The 16,287-nt window shown below is 40.2% G+C and overlaps 1 protein-coding gene across 1 annotated transcript in view; it reads right to left on the reverse strand.

Moving 5' to 3' along the window:
* The window catches only part of LOC146381840 (SH3 and multiple ankyrin repeat domains protein 1-like), a 47,543-nt gene extending 37,256 nt beyond the window's left edge, over positions 1-10,287 (reverse strand). Inside the window, exons 1-2 of the mRNA XM_084937982.1 lie at positions 10,046-10,287; positions 9,886-9,939 (exon numbers count right to left, since the gene is read on the reverse strand). The gene's annotated coding sequence lies outside the window, so the exon portion shown is untranslated. The remainder of the gene's footprint in view (positions 1-9,885; positions 9,940-10,045) is intronic.
* Positions 10,288-16,287: the final 6,000 nt, after the last annotated feature.

Below are 16,287 nucleotides of genomic sequence, written 5' to 3' on the forward strand. Positions count from 1 at the left end.
TTGGGAGAGAAAAGGGAGGCGGGATGGGGAGGGAGGGAAAAAAAGAGGGTGGAAAAGGCGTGAGTGCGAAAGCCAAACACACACACAGTACCGTTAGGCTAAAAATGGGAAACGATGAGCATTATGTAAAATGGATTAATAATATAACTGTGAAAACTCTAATAACAAGTCCGAAAACTCTCCTCTTAGCCGTCACGGATGTCAGACTTGTCTCATCTTTGCGTCTTTGCCTTCTCCATCGTGTCACTCAACTCCTACACTCCTGCAACAACAATAGCTCAGTCAGTCTCCTTCTGCCGGCTGTTTCGCTCTCCTGTCTCTGTTGCTGGCCATCATCTCACATCTCGTCTTGACTTTTCTTCCTCTTGGGAGAAAAGCGGTGTAATAAGGAAATGAATTTCACCCCTCTGACAGAACAGTCTTTTTGTGCAAAACTCACAGTTCTCATTTCAGCCACTTACTTGAATTGTTCTTCAATATGACTTTTTTTTCTCTCCGTCCATAATTTGTGCTGTTACCTATTTTGGTTGTAATTTCAGGAAGGAATTTAGATTTAATTTGGGCAGACTGTGGGGTAAGATGAGCCAGTGAGGAAGCCGATCCATCATCCGTATCCGAGCAGCCATACTTACTTTTTTCTCCATTTGACACTTAATTTAGTTTAAGTTTTTCTTTTTCATCTTGATGCATTTTCATAAAAGGAGAAACCTTAACAATGAACTAGGCAGTAGTCATTTTTTATAAGAAACTTCTCAAAGCTTTTCTTGGCATTACAGCCGCAGAACTGTGCAAATGCCTTTGAGCCAACCCTCATCATTTTGCCATGAAAATGGAAAATAGGTGCAATGATTTATTGACATTGAGCAAAAAAAAAAAAAGGTATCTACAATTCTAATGAGCATGAAAGTCAATATTTGGTATGATCACCTTTATTCTTCAACATAGCCTGAACTCTCTTAGGCAATTTTCTTAAAATTTCTTAAAGTAGTCTTCAGGAATAGCTCCGGAAAGAGATTCAAAGCACTTTTTTGGAAGTTGGCTGCCTTTTGTTCCCACACTGCTTCAATAATGTTGAGGTCTGATCTCTGGGGAGGCCAATCTATGACTCATATATGCTTTTACTGCTTTGTCAGTAAGTTTGGGATTATTGTCAAGTTAAAAAATGAAGCTGTGGTCAATCAAACTCGTTCCAGATGTTCATAATCTCATCAATTTAGAGAAGATCCAACACCACTGGCTGAAATACAGTCCCGAACCATAACAGAGCCTCCACTGTGTTTTACAGATGACTGTAAGCGTTCACTGTTGTAGCTTTTCCTGATGCCCTGTGTACATCCTGACAATAATTTGAAGTATAAATGTCAAATTTGGATTCATCACATCAGACCTGTTTCCACTGGTCTTCAGGTCAGTTCTTGTGTAATTGTGTAATTTGGCACACCTCCGTCTCTTCTCCTGTTTCTCTTCCTTAACAGCTGCTTCTTGACAGCCATCCTTCCACTGAGACCATTTCTGATGAGGCTTCAGTGAACAGCAGATGGAACAAATGAAGGGTCAGATGCATCTCTCAGGTCCTGTGTCAGGTCTATGCTGGATTTTTCCTCTTTCTTAAGAACATGACTTTCAGATGTTGTTTATCAGCAAACAATTTTGTTTTTATTATTTTTACCTGTGACTTCTTCTTTTGTCCTCCTCTTGTCAAGTTTCCTCTTTTTTAAGTGCCCGGATATGCCACATTTTAACTAATAGCTCTCTGGAAATCACCTTGCTGGTACAAAAATACTATTTTATTCCTGTTAAACTGTATTATCAATCCAAAGTGAGATCTTTTTTATCTTTTAGAAATTTGGAACGAGCAATTCATGCGTTTGTTTTATCTCAACTGGATTACTGCAATTCACTATATGTGGGTGTCAGTCAGTCCAGCTTGGCCTGGCTCCAGCTTGTACAGAATGCTGCAGCTCGCCTTTTGACTCGTGTGAAGAAACACCAACATATTACTCTGGTGCTTGCGTCCCTTCATTAGCTTCCAGTGCGTTTTAGAATTAAATTCAAAATCTTACTTTTGACTTATAAAGTGCTAATTGGCCAGGCACCGGACTATTTGTCTGACCTATTGCAGCTTTATACGCCCTCTAGAGCCCTTCGATCAAGCGATCACCTGCTCCTTACCTTACATAAGTCTAGGATGGTTCATAGAGGAGATCGGGCATTTGCGGTTGTGGCACCAAAAATGTGGAATGATCTACCTCCACATTAGAAAGGCCCCAACTGTTACTCTTTTTAAATCGCATCTTAAAACATATTTTTTTACTCTGGCTTTCAAAACTGTAAAACTGTGAGAGTTACCAACTCTTTTATCCTAATTTTCTTTTAATTTTCTTACCTGTCGTTGTTGTCAATGTCATTGTTTAACTGTTACTTTGTACAGCTCCCTGTTGTTATTAAACATGCTTTATAAATAAATAAATGAAATGAATTATCTTTGGCATTTTTCTTAGATTCAACTAAAGAAATGGGAACAAATGATGTGTTTTGCAACAAGCTGCTGGTAACAAAGCGTCTAAAGATTCAATTTAAAATAGTTTTCTTGGTAAGTTCTCTGTTATGTGTGGATACAACACTGGTTATTGCCTTGAGTAAGGTGCCTTTTTTATGCTTGAATGATTCACAAGTCCTGAGGACGTGTTAAGAAACAAAAAAACATTCCTTGGAAAATGGTTTAGGTACGAGGAGAGGACAGAAAGTGAGTGAAAAAGCAACCAATGCCCAAAGACAAACTTTGAATGACCTTCAGAAAGCCTGAAGAGCTATTGCTCGAGACCACTTTAAAGGGGCAAAGTCTGGATCTAACTGCAAATATGAACATGTATGGCAAATTAGGCAGTAATTATTCCCACCTACATGTTGCCGTATTTACCTTCGGTCTGATTTGAAAACAACATTTTTAAATGATTACTCTTTCAGGAAGCTAAAGGGAAAGTGCTAGCTGCCCTGCTGCAGTAATAAGTTAGCATCCAAAGAGAGTCACATTAAACAGCTCAGAACTGTTGTCTCAGTCTGTCGGTGAGAGTAAACTGTGCTGAGACATGCTTATGATGAGCAAACAGCTACGTGAAAACTGTGAACCTATCCATTAGCATCTAAACATACAGAATATTATGTAATGCTAAGCTAGCTCTTCGTAGAAATATTTTATCAGTGTCATGCAATCCTACAATTGCTATAAATCACGATCTCCAGACAAACATTTAACATGCATGCAAGGTAAGAGCAGAAACGAAACACAGCTTAAGATTTCAGAAGTTGGTGAGTCTCTCTGCCCTTGGGACATCAGCACTGCAGCATGATGATTAGACCCTATGAGAAGAGTATTTCCATAATCCTGGTCGGATGTGGGTCTAAAGACAGTAATGAAAGGTAGTAATGAAGAATCAGGAACTGATTAATCATGATAATGATGACAGAGACGGATGTCCTCCTTAGACCCCTAGAGGGCAAAAATGGATGGATGGAGAGGTTTACAGAAAAAGTTAATGGCTAACAGTCATCCCTATTTATATCCGTCTCTTCTATGATATTTTTGTACATTTTGCTATTTGGCAAAGTTGTAGTAATAACCTATTAATACCAAAACACCATGCATGTTTGGGTGAATAAGTCAGAGTCACGTTTTTGGCAACACCAGTTATAAAGGCTGCAGGAATCATGTTCGATCGGCCCAAAATTTGTCATCCCCACTGTAGTTTATTAGATTATATTACATCACCTTTTAAAAGATCTTCCTGTAAATGTCTTATCCTTGCATGTTGCAGTTTTTCTCTTGTTTTGGCCACAGAAAGCACATCCCCAGCACACTACACTGGAAAGAACTTACGGCCAGTCGTTTCAGCTCATTTTCATATTTCTTTTTGTCAATCTCTCTCTCTTTCTCTCTCTTTTTCTCTCAGTCTTTCCCTATGTAGGACAGTGCATGTGTATAGATATATTTTCAGTGTATCGGTCCCCGGAAAGTAGAATTGGAGATCATCCAAGGAACAGATTGTCCCACTTTTACGTCCTGAAAAAGTGGAGCGGCCAAGTTCTGTCCTCTATATCCCTCTCTTTGACTGGGTCTCCACCCTACAGCCTTTTTCATACGACCAATGACGAAGAACCGTCAAGAACACGCTGGGCCTCCTCCAGTGTAAAATGGACAGAATGAGCCACTAACATGGAGAGGAGAGGGCAGTTAGGTTTATATGAATGGTCTGACGTATGAGTTTACGGGGGAAGGGCTAAGCTGAGATCTACCCTGCATCATCATCAGCACTCATTAAGGTTGGACAGCATAATTAAAAGATCCTGTGAGCTTTCGTGTTTACATTCTCCAAAACAAAAGTTTAAAAAGATCCACAGAGGAATTTATTCGCTTCATTTACCCTTGCAGTGACGAGGCTTGGCATTTTCAGGCTGTAATTAAATCCGTGCCTCATAAAATCCGGTGAAATGCAAGTGTTTAATTGACAATCCTAGCATACTGGATTCATTTTAAAGACGGGTAACAATGCCAGCAGTAGATACATCCTCTGTGCACCCAGAGACTGGCAATTCCCGCAGCGAGGATGGAGGTGGGGGATGGTGGTGGTGGGGGGGTGATCCTATCAAACACAAACAGATGCGTTTAAATCAGCTGCTTATCTCATGCTGATCAAACAAAAAAAACGATAATACTGCTATTGGGTGATTAAATGGATGATTAAAATAATTACCCCCAGCTCTCCATTTCACATAAAACATCCTTCTTCTTTCATCTGCAGGCCAAAAACCTCACCAAGGACTGCCCTTCTTGTTTTTCTTCGCAGAAAGGGGTCACAGTTGTGCCCCCCATAAGTTACTTGCCGCTCACCTGATGTTTCGAGCACAGTCGATAGTTCTTTAAGGAGCAGTCAAACACATCTGTGCTGGAAAAATGTCCAGAGGAAAGCAGCGTTAAGCGCCAGACCAGTCAGCCCAAGCCTGGCTGGCGGTCTTGTGTAGATCAAAGTGGGCTATCTTTCCCCTCAGACTGGATATAATTGGGTCAGGTGGAGCGTGCACTGAGGGCCTCGCTTGGGCTAAACTTGGTTGGTTGGGCCGGGAGACCTCAATGCAGCACCGATTTAGGAGTGAACATCCCCGTGCTATTTCTGAGACTTCGCTCTAACTATAAACATTAATCTGATAGCACGGCTTAAGTTGTGTTGTTGCCCACGCAACAAAGCAACAAGAAAAAAGGAAACCTAAATCAAGGTTCCTCAGCTTCTCCTTTTTTTGGCCCATGACCTTGTTTTCATAAGTTATGGTTAAGTTTGTGTGATAACAGCAGAGTTTTTGTATATTTTAAGATCTTTTGACTCTGAATATAATATTAAAATGCTCCTCCATCTGAAGACAGAGGACCCTCCCTAAATTAAAATCTGCACTTTCACGCTTCATGTAACATTACACAAGAATATTCTGCATGCAGTTGTGCTATTAAACACCCTAATCGAGGTCCATGTGCGTGTGTCCTGTAGCAGCGCTGAATCCAAGCTTGTGTGCTAGTGGATTGAACCCAGTGTCTTCACCAGCTTGACTGCTTCACCTAACTGCATTAAACTGTGGTGCAGCGCTGACACGTACAGTACCAAACATCATACAGCAGTCGTGTTTTTTCAACAGTACCCTCTGTTGTCTGCTAAAACACGAGCTTCCCTTTCACTCGCTGCAAACGGAGTTACAAAAAGCTCATTAAAATGTCAAGAAAGCAGAGACTTCAGAGGCGACTGTACAGCAGGTTTCCTTCTGTTTCTCAACAACAAAAGAAGGAGCAGGAAGAGCAACAGCGAAGAAGTCAAAACATTTCCAATCAGGATAGTCGCCCTTGCATTCAGCAAGCTTTTCAAGGAAACCCTTTTCTTTCTATACTAATGGCAGAGCTCCTGCCTTAAAGCGTTAAATGCAATGAAAAGCATGCCACAAGCAAACTAGTCAGACATACGGACATGAGTGCAGGTTTTGCGGCTTTGGGGTGGATTTTATGGCCGCAAATTAAGTATCCGCTAGTGACAGTTTTACTTACCTTGCACGTCCAGCGACTTAAAGATAACGCTGAGAGACAAAAATCAACAAGGTACTAATAAATGCTGTTAGACATGGCTGACAAAGTGAGAACCATGTCAGTGGCTGTCAGGACCCATTAAAGTTTATCCACCTTCCATGTAACAGAGCATAATTCATGCTACAGTCTGGAGAAGCCTTCATTATTAACTTTGCATTTTCACTTTATACCGCTGTGTTCTCCGAGTCAAGAACTTTGTAATAAATCTTAATCTGAAACCAGGAACAGTTAAGCTAAAAGAGAAACATGATCTCTAATATCCGTGCATGGAAGCAAATGGGAATGTCACTTCTTATTTTCTTTTCCAAACTAAGGTTAGATGTTGGACAATAAATACATGTTTTTTTTTTCTTTTTGCACCTGTTCTTCAGTGTGACAAGATTTGCACCACCTCATTACAGCTCTGAAGTGAGCCAGAAGGGCCTGGAAAAAAAAGCAACTGAAGGAAACAGTGAGGTTAATGAGCTGAAACAATTATACTAAGACCTAAAGGTGTGCGATCACCCACTTGCGCTGGAGCTCTGTCACCTTATGATGTATTACTTCTGTTTTTATGTAATAAAGAAGATTGAACTCTCACTTGGTTTCTGCAACAACAGCTGCCAAGAACACAGAAGTGCGTTCCTCTTTTTTTAAGATGCTTGTAATCAGGGCATCTGAAATGCAGCTGCTTCTCTCTGAGACGTCTTCGTTAAACAACTGCGACTTAATGGTTCAATCATTAATTTGAAGTTGCGTTCAGAAACGGTAAAGCTCAAGGTGTTTGAGTTTTTCATTATGGCGGATATGTTGCAGTTTGCTGGCATCTATTTTCATGGCTTACGGCAACTCTCCAGATCTTTCCCCTTGGGGAAATCTCCCTGTATGTAATAATGAAAAGCCTGCAGAGTCAGGGGAAACAACTCGTCTCTCCTGTTTCTTCTTAATGAGCACAGCAATGAGACTCTATCGACTCCACAAATAACAATTAGAAGTGCATTAAAAAAAATGCTTTTCAAGGTTATTTGATGACAACTAAATGTTAAGCAGAGAGTGAGCCAGGCCAGTTTTTTTGTTTGTTTGTTTGTTTTTCAACCAGATTTTCAGATTATATCAGATTCCCCTGATATACACGGCACTTAATATTTGTGTGTACGTGTAAAATATGCGCAAGTTTATTTTGCTTATGTATTGGTTTTTCATAGCTCCACACCCCTGTGGGACTGATTTACAGGGTATTTTGTTTCAGCGTTTGCATTTCTGCTTCATATATATACAGTAGAAGCTTGTCGCTAATGGAGCCTAGCTGTATTCTTCCACAGCAGTAAGCTGTCACTGGAAATAGTTGCTCAGAACGTCTGGTTTTTTTGTCCTACACTTGCTCCATACCAAACCCTGGGGAATTGCAGGGCTGTATAGCATTGTCACATCTGCTACACTGACCAGGCTGCTAATGGACTCCCGCTCTTCCCGATTGAGGAGGACAGGGCAGGAAAGAACACCACGAGACGGGACAGGATGAATCGGAAAACTTGATTTCTAAGACGCTCATCTCCGCTGACGCATCGAGCCGTTTGGCTGGTCCAGCGTATTTCATCTTCCACTCAATTGCTTCATAATCACATTCTCTTTTGGCGTTACTCACATATTATGTTTAATCGCTCAGTCCCTTACTGGCATTGATAGTGTCGCCCAGCTTCCTTTTGTTCCATTATGATCAATTGTTCTGTGTTTTGAGGAGGCCATTAATCTTCCATTGCCCACTCTGCTCCAAATTGCCCTCTTTGTTTATTTTCTCCTTCTCCCAAATGAATTCCCCTCAGTGCAATTCTGCAATAGAAAAAAGTATGCTTTTAAAGCCAGCGTTGCTTGTTGTGCATTAGACAGTCAGGCCAGTCTTAGGAGGTTGTGCGAAGTCAATTAAGTGGTATCTATAGGATGAAAGGGCACAGAATTGGAATGCATTGCTGTTGCATAGCTCTAGCTAATACTCTGGTGCACTTTTTTCACCCAAGCCTGAACCAAATGAGGCGTTTAGGTGTATGTGTGTGTGGCTGCATGCGCATGGCAATCGGTTCTCTAGGGTCCTTAGAGGGTTTCCACCTTTCCACCAGCTGACACCAAAAATACTGCGAGCAGGCAACGATTTTGACAAGTCACAGCTAAACAAGTGTGTGAAATGTGGGTGTTGATGAGCTCCCGTTTGATTCTGCTCACCTTTCCATTTCAGCACCTTTTTCTTTCTGAACTCATCCCAGCAGAAGTGTCTGGGTGGTAATAATACAGGCATGTAGGTAGCTTTTATATAAGCAAAAGTATTAATCATTTTTTTCTCCAAACGTCCACTTCTAACATACTCTATCAGCTATTCCACCATTTCTTGTATTCATGGATCACTGTCATATTACAGCCCATAACTGACTTTGTAAATGGGGTAATAGTGAGCGATAGTCACAGTCCAAAAATGTATGGTTATAACTCAAAGTGGAGTCAGATTAACAGCTCCTCTAGAACAAATGGTTCTCGCTAAGCTCTGGGCCCAGGTAGCTCTTCATAATGTTAAGACCTATTTAGCTAATTTGGCTTCACCTAAGAACGTGGACAGAGTCAAGAATTTCTGTGTTTTTCCAATGAGCCAAGCAGGAACTGAGGGCGAGGTATTAAAAGATACGCCTGCCCCATTGTTGTAAACAGTCCACATGTGTAAATATGTAACTTCTCTTAATCAGAGCACTCCCACAGGATGACGGCTCTAGGGGTGCCACGTGGTCTGCAGCGACACATTCCCCAACCCTTCATTCTTCCCTCTGTGTGCTGCTTTTTGTTTCATCATGTTAACATTGACAGTGTCTTAAAAACATCCTCTAGATGAAGTGAAGGTTAAAGCCAGAGTGCATATATTATGTTTAGAACGTAAATAAAATGCTCTGGGTGGCAGAGGGCTGTGCTGATGGAGGCTGACCAACAGCACAGTGTTTAACAGGAAGGTATTTTGTGGACTCTTTGGCTCCTGGTCCCAAACCCCCGGGGGGATCTAGGAAGCCACCTTGAGAACCACTGACTTTCAATTTTCTTTGCACAGAGTCGAGTAACAACACAATTTATCTCACTGTACTAAAAGGAAGGTCAAGGTCACAGTATAATAGCATCGGCAAACTCGGCATTAACCGTTAAGCCTGTATTTGGTGACAATGGGGAGAAAGAAGAATCACAATTTTCTGGAGGACAGAAAAACCATCTGCCCGGCTAGAATATCACCTAAACAGGCAGTGTTGTAACTGAACTTCCAAGGTTTACATCTCCTGTGAGCAAACAAATACATAACGATCGTTCCACATGCTGAATGCTGTTACTTTATCTATTAAAGTGTGCATTACATTAGAGCAGTCTGCGCTCACTGATTCGTCCTACAGCTGTGAGGGAGTAATTTGCTCAGTTGCTACAGACTTTTCTTTAGAGGCACTGTGACTTTTTTTGTTTGTTTTCTGTCCCACTTTTCTCATCCTACATAAAACATGTGAATTAGACCTCAGAGGACATGCATGCCCCCCCTCCCCGTCGCAATTTCAGCAGCTTCTCCTTCTAAATCACTGTGACTTTCACCTCGCCGCTAAAGATCATTTCCTTCTTTTCCATTTACGTTCACACAATAAAGATGTTAATGCTCCTTTGTATTGCAAACACTTTATATTAGTTTAGTTGTGTGATACACACACACACAGACGCACAGCAGTTCTCCTTCAGTTACATTCTGTAAGTATCGAGGAACACAAAAAACTAAATACCTCTCGGTCTGTAGTTCAGGCTGTGTTGCTCCTTGTTGTATCCGTAGTGACCTCCTTCATAAACCACAAAGAGAGTAAAAAGGGACCAGGATTAAAGAAATGAAAGAAAGATCCAGTCAATAAAACATAGATGAGGGGAAAAAATGAAAAAGTGATTTGCCTTTTTCTCTTTCAAAATCACATTTTCAAGCCTTCTAGTCTTTAAATATGCATCGGTATGAGCCAGCCCGAGCCCCTGTATTGTGCAGCTTCCCTTTCTCTTTTTCATTCACACACACACAAACACACACACTCTTTCACCTACTCTATGCCCTGGTATAGCTTCTCTCTTCCCCTCCCTCTCTCCGTGTTGCACACACATTCATGCACTCCCTCTCCAGCATTGCATACTCTCTTTCTGTCTTACTTCAGCTGCTAGATTGATCTGTCTCTCCTCCATTCTCCTTCCTCTCTGTGTACCCACTCTTCACCATCTGTCAGTTGTTCTCACTCTCCCTCTCCCTCTCTTTTTTCATACCCAAGTGCTCTTCTGTTCAATTATCCCCAATTTTCTTCATTATTCTCCCTCATTCTTTCAGTTTTTCACGGTCCAACCACCTCTCCGGTGCTCCATAGCTCCTCTCCTATTATGTCAGCCAATTTATCAATCAGATACACTCACGTCACTGATTTCCACCTTTTATCTGTCCCACACACAATCTGGGCATGGGTTTGCACACTGCACAGCTCCCTTTGTCTCCTTGATGCTGAAAGGTCATAAAAAAATAGCAAAAAAAAATCTGTTTGTGTTTGGGAACTTTCCAGTGATAAATATAGCAGGCATGCTGCCTTGTTTTAGCATGTTTGCAGCTATATGTGGAGCATTTACCAACCAGTCAAGCGCTGTGATAACCACTGGTGTTCGACTTTGAAGAATCTGTGAGGGCTGGTGCATCTTTGTGTTGTTTTTTCAGCTGTCTTGCCGTTTATTCTTTAGAGCCGTTTGGTGCTGGCACTTCCCTGATCCCAGTACAGTGGACGTGTTAGCCTTTTCTACAATCGGAATATTCAAAGAAAATTAAAAGTGGTTACCCTGAATCACCTAATAAACCTGAAATTCATTACTTTAACAGGTTAAGAAACTGCTAGATTATGTTCACACAGTACTTCACTGTGATGGCTGCAGTTACAGCCCCACAGTGGTAATATCTGCCAAACATCAGTGTTACAGTAGAGGCTAACACATAACGCTATTTAAGTTTCCCCTTTATCTTGTTTAGGTAGGTCTGTGTCAGCTTTTGTGTCGAGGGCTGTTACGTTGCCCTCTTTTATGGGCACAAGATTTTGATTTTTCTGTGTAATTTAACCAAGTTTGTTATGGAGTTAAATGTTAAATAAAAAAACTTTAACCTCTACCTGACTTTCCTTCACTGCTTGGTCCGTCACATTCACAGTGAAAAGGCTTTTATGTACTTCTTATTCTAAAATACAGAGATGGAAATGTCTTATTTGCTGTCATGACTGAAATTTAAAAACAAATCTTTTATGACATGTTTGAAAATGTTGGCATCAACACCTACCTGATCATAAGAGATTGGGAAGGCATGGTAACGCTTCTCCTGGGAATAATGCTGCCACTATCAAACAATCTTTACTTTAAATTTACTCAAAAATTTTCACTGTCCATGCTCCAAAACCCTAAAAATTATAACAGCAGTTGTTTTTGTCAATACTGATATCGTTTTAATTTCTACATGGCTAATATTTGACTCTTGAAAAGACCAGCACTCTCGGAAAAAATACTTTATAAAGGTAAAAAGACGGACTCATAGGCTGTCATCAGCGTCCTTTAACAAGAAAACAAATAAGATAATGACACCTGCAAGAAAACAACAACAACAAAAAAAACATGCCAAAGGTAGCAAACATGTGCCCACAATCAGCATCATAACGCACTTCTACAAAAACACTATCAACACAACAGTACACAACAATATTAAAACCACTGGGATATGATGAATTAGAATCAGAATACGTTATTAATCCCAGAGGAAATTATGTGGTCACAGTCGTTCCAAGACAATAAGAAGATGTCGGTGTAGGCTCTCAGTCATCCAGCTCATGGTAGGAGATTGGAAAGAAAATGACTGAACATCTTCCTTCGTCATTTTTTGAAGACAGGTATTGGAAAAATAAACAAAAACCCGTGTTTTCACTAAAGTTATCAGACACAAAATTCATTCTGTAACTAAATGAAAAGAGCAGCTTAACAGTTCTTCTTCATTCAAGTCTTTATGCCTTTGTGTGGCGTACAAATCCAATATCTTTTTCATTTACCGCCTCTTTTAAGAGCAGGTATCATGTCTATAATATAAATAAAGTGACTTACAATTACAATGGGCACAATTTAAACACAGAGAAATGCCATTTGGGAAACTAGATATGAAAGCTAAAGAAGTCTGGGAAGAATTATGGCAATCAGCCCTGATGAATGTATCTCCCGCTCTTAAAACCTTTGTTTGCAAAAAATTGACAAATTCTTAAACAAGTCGGCAAATAAAATCTAAGTTTACTGACACATACTGTCTTTTAAACCCTTTAAATAAAGGGGAAAACATGAGTGTCTGTATTATGGATATAGTATTTGAATTTTGAAAACATCATGCATTTATTTACCTTTGTTAGGGTTTAAAATTTCCTTGAATATATATATATAAAAAAAGGATGTTGCAGTCAGGAGAGAGACCCTGCCTGCCAGTCCAAGCCGAGGTCTGTGGGTACACAAAGGACTGTTAATGATCATTAATTATCTATAAGTCTGTCAGTGATCAAAGTTTCTTTGAAGTGAACTAAACATGCCGCAGTCTCAATCGGCGGTGACACTGGGCTTTTAGGGAGGGACTGCTGTAAAAGAAAGAATTTTGATAATTGTTTTATAATCGTCTAATATTAATCACCCAGTGCTAAGGCAGGTTAGGTCAGGTGTCGGCGGGCTTATTAGTTACAGAAATGTTGAATTCCTCCCTTTTCTGACGTCATAAAAGGTTGTCGGGGTAGGTTTTTCAGACATTTTTGGAAAAGCTCACAAACTGAAGCGAAATCTAATTTTCTAGAGATGATAATTAAAAGTCTCCCAGTTCTGTTGATGGTGACATTGCATGTAAATTTCCAAAGACCCCATCAGGCCACTAGTTTCTGGTGATGTCTGCTTGTTTGTGACAAGCTCAAGGTGTGATTGCGTCACTCTGCGTCCCACTGGGAATCGAGTCAGTATCCTTACATGGCACAGCATCTCCCATGACAGCTACATGTCACCTGCTGCAAGGGCAGGCTGCCAGCAGAGGAAAGGTAAACACTCAGCAGCAGAGCAGCAGAGGCTTCCAGTTGCTTCTGACATTAACCCACAGCCAGCCTGCACCCACATTTCCTGTCCATGACCTACCCACTGAAGCAAAAGATGACATGAACTGTTCACTCACTAAACAGCAAAAGTTGCAAGATTGCTGTCTTCACGAGGTAATAAAAAAAAGATAAATTAGGAAATGATTTATCCCATGCTCTAATGTCAGATAAGTAACTTTATATAACAAGTATCTTTCAGTGAATAGCGTTTATGCTTTTGGAGTGTTTGAGTGAAAAGACTGTCCTGAGGCTTGCTTTATGGCAGCTTTTAGAGCCCATCAAAGAGACGGATGGAGGAAGCAAAGCTCAGCTGAAATACATTAATGTGCACAACAGTACCCTCTGCTAAGAGGAGATGGAGATGAATCCTGCCATATCCAGCCTCTTAAGGACAACATGACACCTGCATTGTTACCCCTGATAAGAGCTCTAGTCGTTGCTCTGCTTTAATGGTGCGCCACTCCACAGTGCATATTCACCACACTTTTCATCCTACCTTGATGCTTACACTGCTTTTGCCACCCAATGTCCTTTTTTTGTCTTTTTTAATGAGAAACTAGCTTTCTTCCTGCTTTCTGTGTTAACCCTCTCAAGCAAGGAGAGAAAAGTGGGTCATGGGCAGATGGAGCGTACAGTAGTAAGAACATGCCGGGTAGATTTTTATTTATTTATTTTCCTGTGTGTTTTAGTGAATTCAGCTTTTTTTGTAGACGTGGAATCAAAAAGGCAAAAAAAGAGAAAAGAGGAAGGATGAGAGACAAAATATCGATCTATGAATCTTAATCTGTGAAGCACTTTGAATTGCTGGTTTGGTGTAAAAAAAAATTCAAGTCACAGTTTCTGTGTGAATGAACTGAAACGCTACAAACCCAACTGCATTCATGTTCGCCTAAGAATAAAAATCCCATTTTATGAGTTCTGCACTCACAAACTGAGACTGATTTGCATATTCACAGCCCTAAATGCAGTTATTCACTCTTAAAATTAAATAGTTTTTTATATATTTATTGGACAAGTGCTTAGCATAAAGACATTCAGTAAAAACAGGCTCAGATCTGGCTTAAGGCCCCATTCATGTGTTATTCTCAAGGAAAACTGATGCAGTGCTGGGCTCTGGTGGCCAATTAAAGTAACTGAAATACCGCATACATTTTTTTAAGTTATCAGAATAATGTGAGAGAAACAGATGAAAAGGAAAGCAGTAGAAACAAGTTGTCTTTTAAAAAAAGGATTAGGCTTTCTATCTTGTCAGCTCTTTTTAATCTATTTCTAAATAGATTTTTTTAAAAAAGCAAAACCATTTCCTGTGTTTAAATTCTTGGAAACAAAAACAGAAGAGGAGAAACTGCACATTGTCAGTTTTTAAGGCAGACAAATCCACTTCTTATTTTGTTAGTTCTTTTATTCAGCTTTGCCCCAATAAGGGGAAGTTGTTTTTTTTTTTAACTAGCCCTGAGCTGTTACATTAGGCCATGGGTGATCTAACACGTAAAACCCACAGTATCCTGATGTGACCTGCGCATATAAAGTCATGTAAATTCATGTCAATTGTCATGTAACTATTTGACCTGAAGATTATTTCCAGTTAAAGTTTTTAGTGCTACAATGCAGTTTTTAAACCTGAAATGGGGAACTCTAGGTTTGCGTTAACTTAGTGTGGTCACCATAACCTTTTTATTTCTTTTTGATTTGCATGATGTTGTGGTAGCAACAGCAGTACAGCTCATCTCACCGTGTTTCTGTTCTCAGTCTTTGTAAGGGTTTGCAACAGTTTGAACTGGTGAGAAACTGCAACAGCTTCCCCTGAATTTCTCAGAACTGCTTCATGAAGACCAAATACTGAGCAGAAGGTCAGTTCTGAACACTTAAACTGCAATGCTGGAAGAAACAAAACAAAAACTAAGAGGAAAAGCTCCTATTCTAAGAACTTTCATGAGGCAACCTCTTCAGAAATTGCAAAACACTGAATGCATCATATATCTTAATAGGCTGACAAGGCTACCAAAGGGTTGCTCAAGATAAACACAATGAGGTAGAAAATAAAGAAAAACAAGAGAAACAAGGGTAACGTGTTTAGTGTGTGACTTTCCTTTGAAGATAGCTAATTAAATACAATTGAGGGAGGATAGAGTTAACCGATACACACTCTACTACCCATATAACTCAGGCCACTGGTAAACCACACCATAGCGCTTTTCTTTTACTCTACCAGACTCAAAGCACTTTATACAACTTGCCTCAATCACACAAGCACTTTTTTCTTCTATATCTATGCAACAATCAGTATGTCAAATTTTAACATGGAAAAATTGGAGCAGAATCACCAAGCTCCTGAGCTACAGCCACCCGAGATGGTGGTGAGTGGTCAGAAGGCTCTCTGATGTGGACTGATAGAAGATGGGCTGTAAGTGATGAGGGAGGGGAGTGTGCAAATAATATGAGATGCCTGTGGTCCATGTGAGGTCAGCCAAGATGTGAACAGCAAGGAATTGTAAAGGTCTCTACAGAGTGCTTAGTGTGCATTCATTTCTTGAAGTCCATTTTTTTTGTGAAGAAACAAAGAACTCTCTTTGAGTCTGATTATGATATTTAAAAAGAGATTCACTCAGGTTGTTAGTTGTTGATGAGATTGAGTTGTGTTGTTTCACATATCGGCTGGTGGAAAAATAAAAGCGCTGCACATTCTCTTAGGTCTGTTGCTCACTCTGCCCAGGAATTCCTGTATTTACTTTGGAAGTCCAGAATCCTGCAGCTCAGTGTTGCTCACCAACTCATACAGTTGACTTGTACCAAACTGATCCCATTATGGGGTAGATTGAATTTAATTCACTCCAAAATAAATAAATAAATAAATAAAATCCCCAAAAATTGTAAGATGTAAATTGTAAATGTAAAGTAAAAGCCTCGGGTTTATTCTTCGGTCTGCACATCTTTGCTATTATTCCAGGAATTTCAAACAGAAGTCAGTAGTTTTCATCTCTGCCAAAAGGGGACTTTACCTCAGAATGACTCGCATCATCA

The sequence above is a fragment of the Perissodus microlepis genome, chromosome 8 (genome assembly GCF_051167445.1).
Source record: "Perissodus microlepis isolate ML-2025 ecotype Zambia chromosome 8, ASM5116744v1, whole genome shotgun sequence".
Classification (NCBI taxonomy): Eukaryota; Metazoa; Chordata; class Actinopteri; order Cichliformes; family Cichlidae; genus Perissodus; species Perissodus microlepis.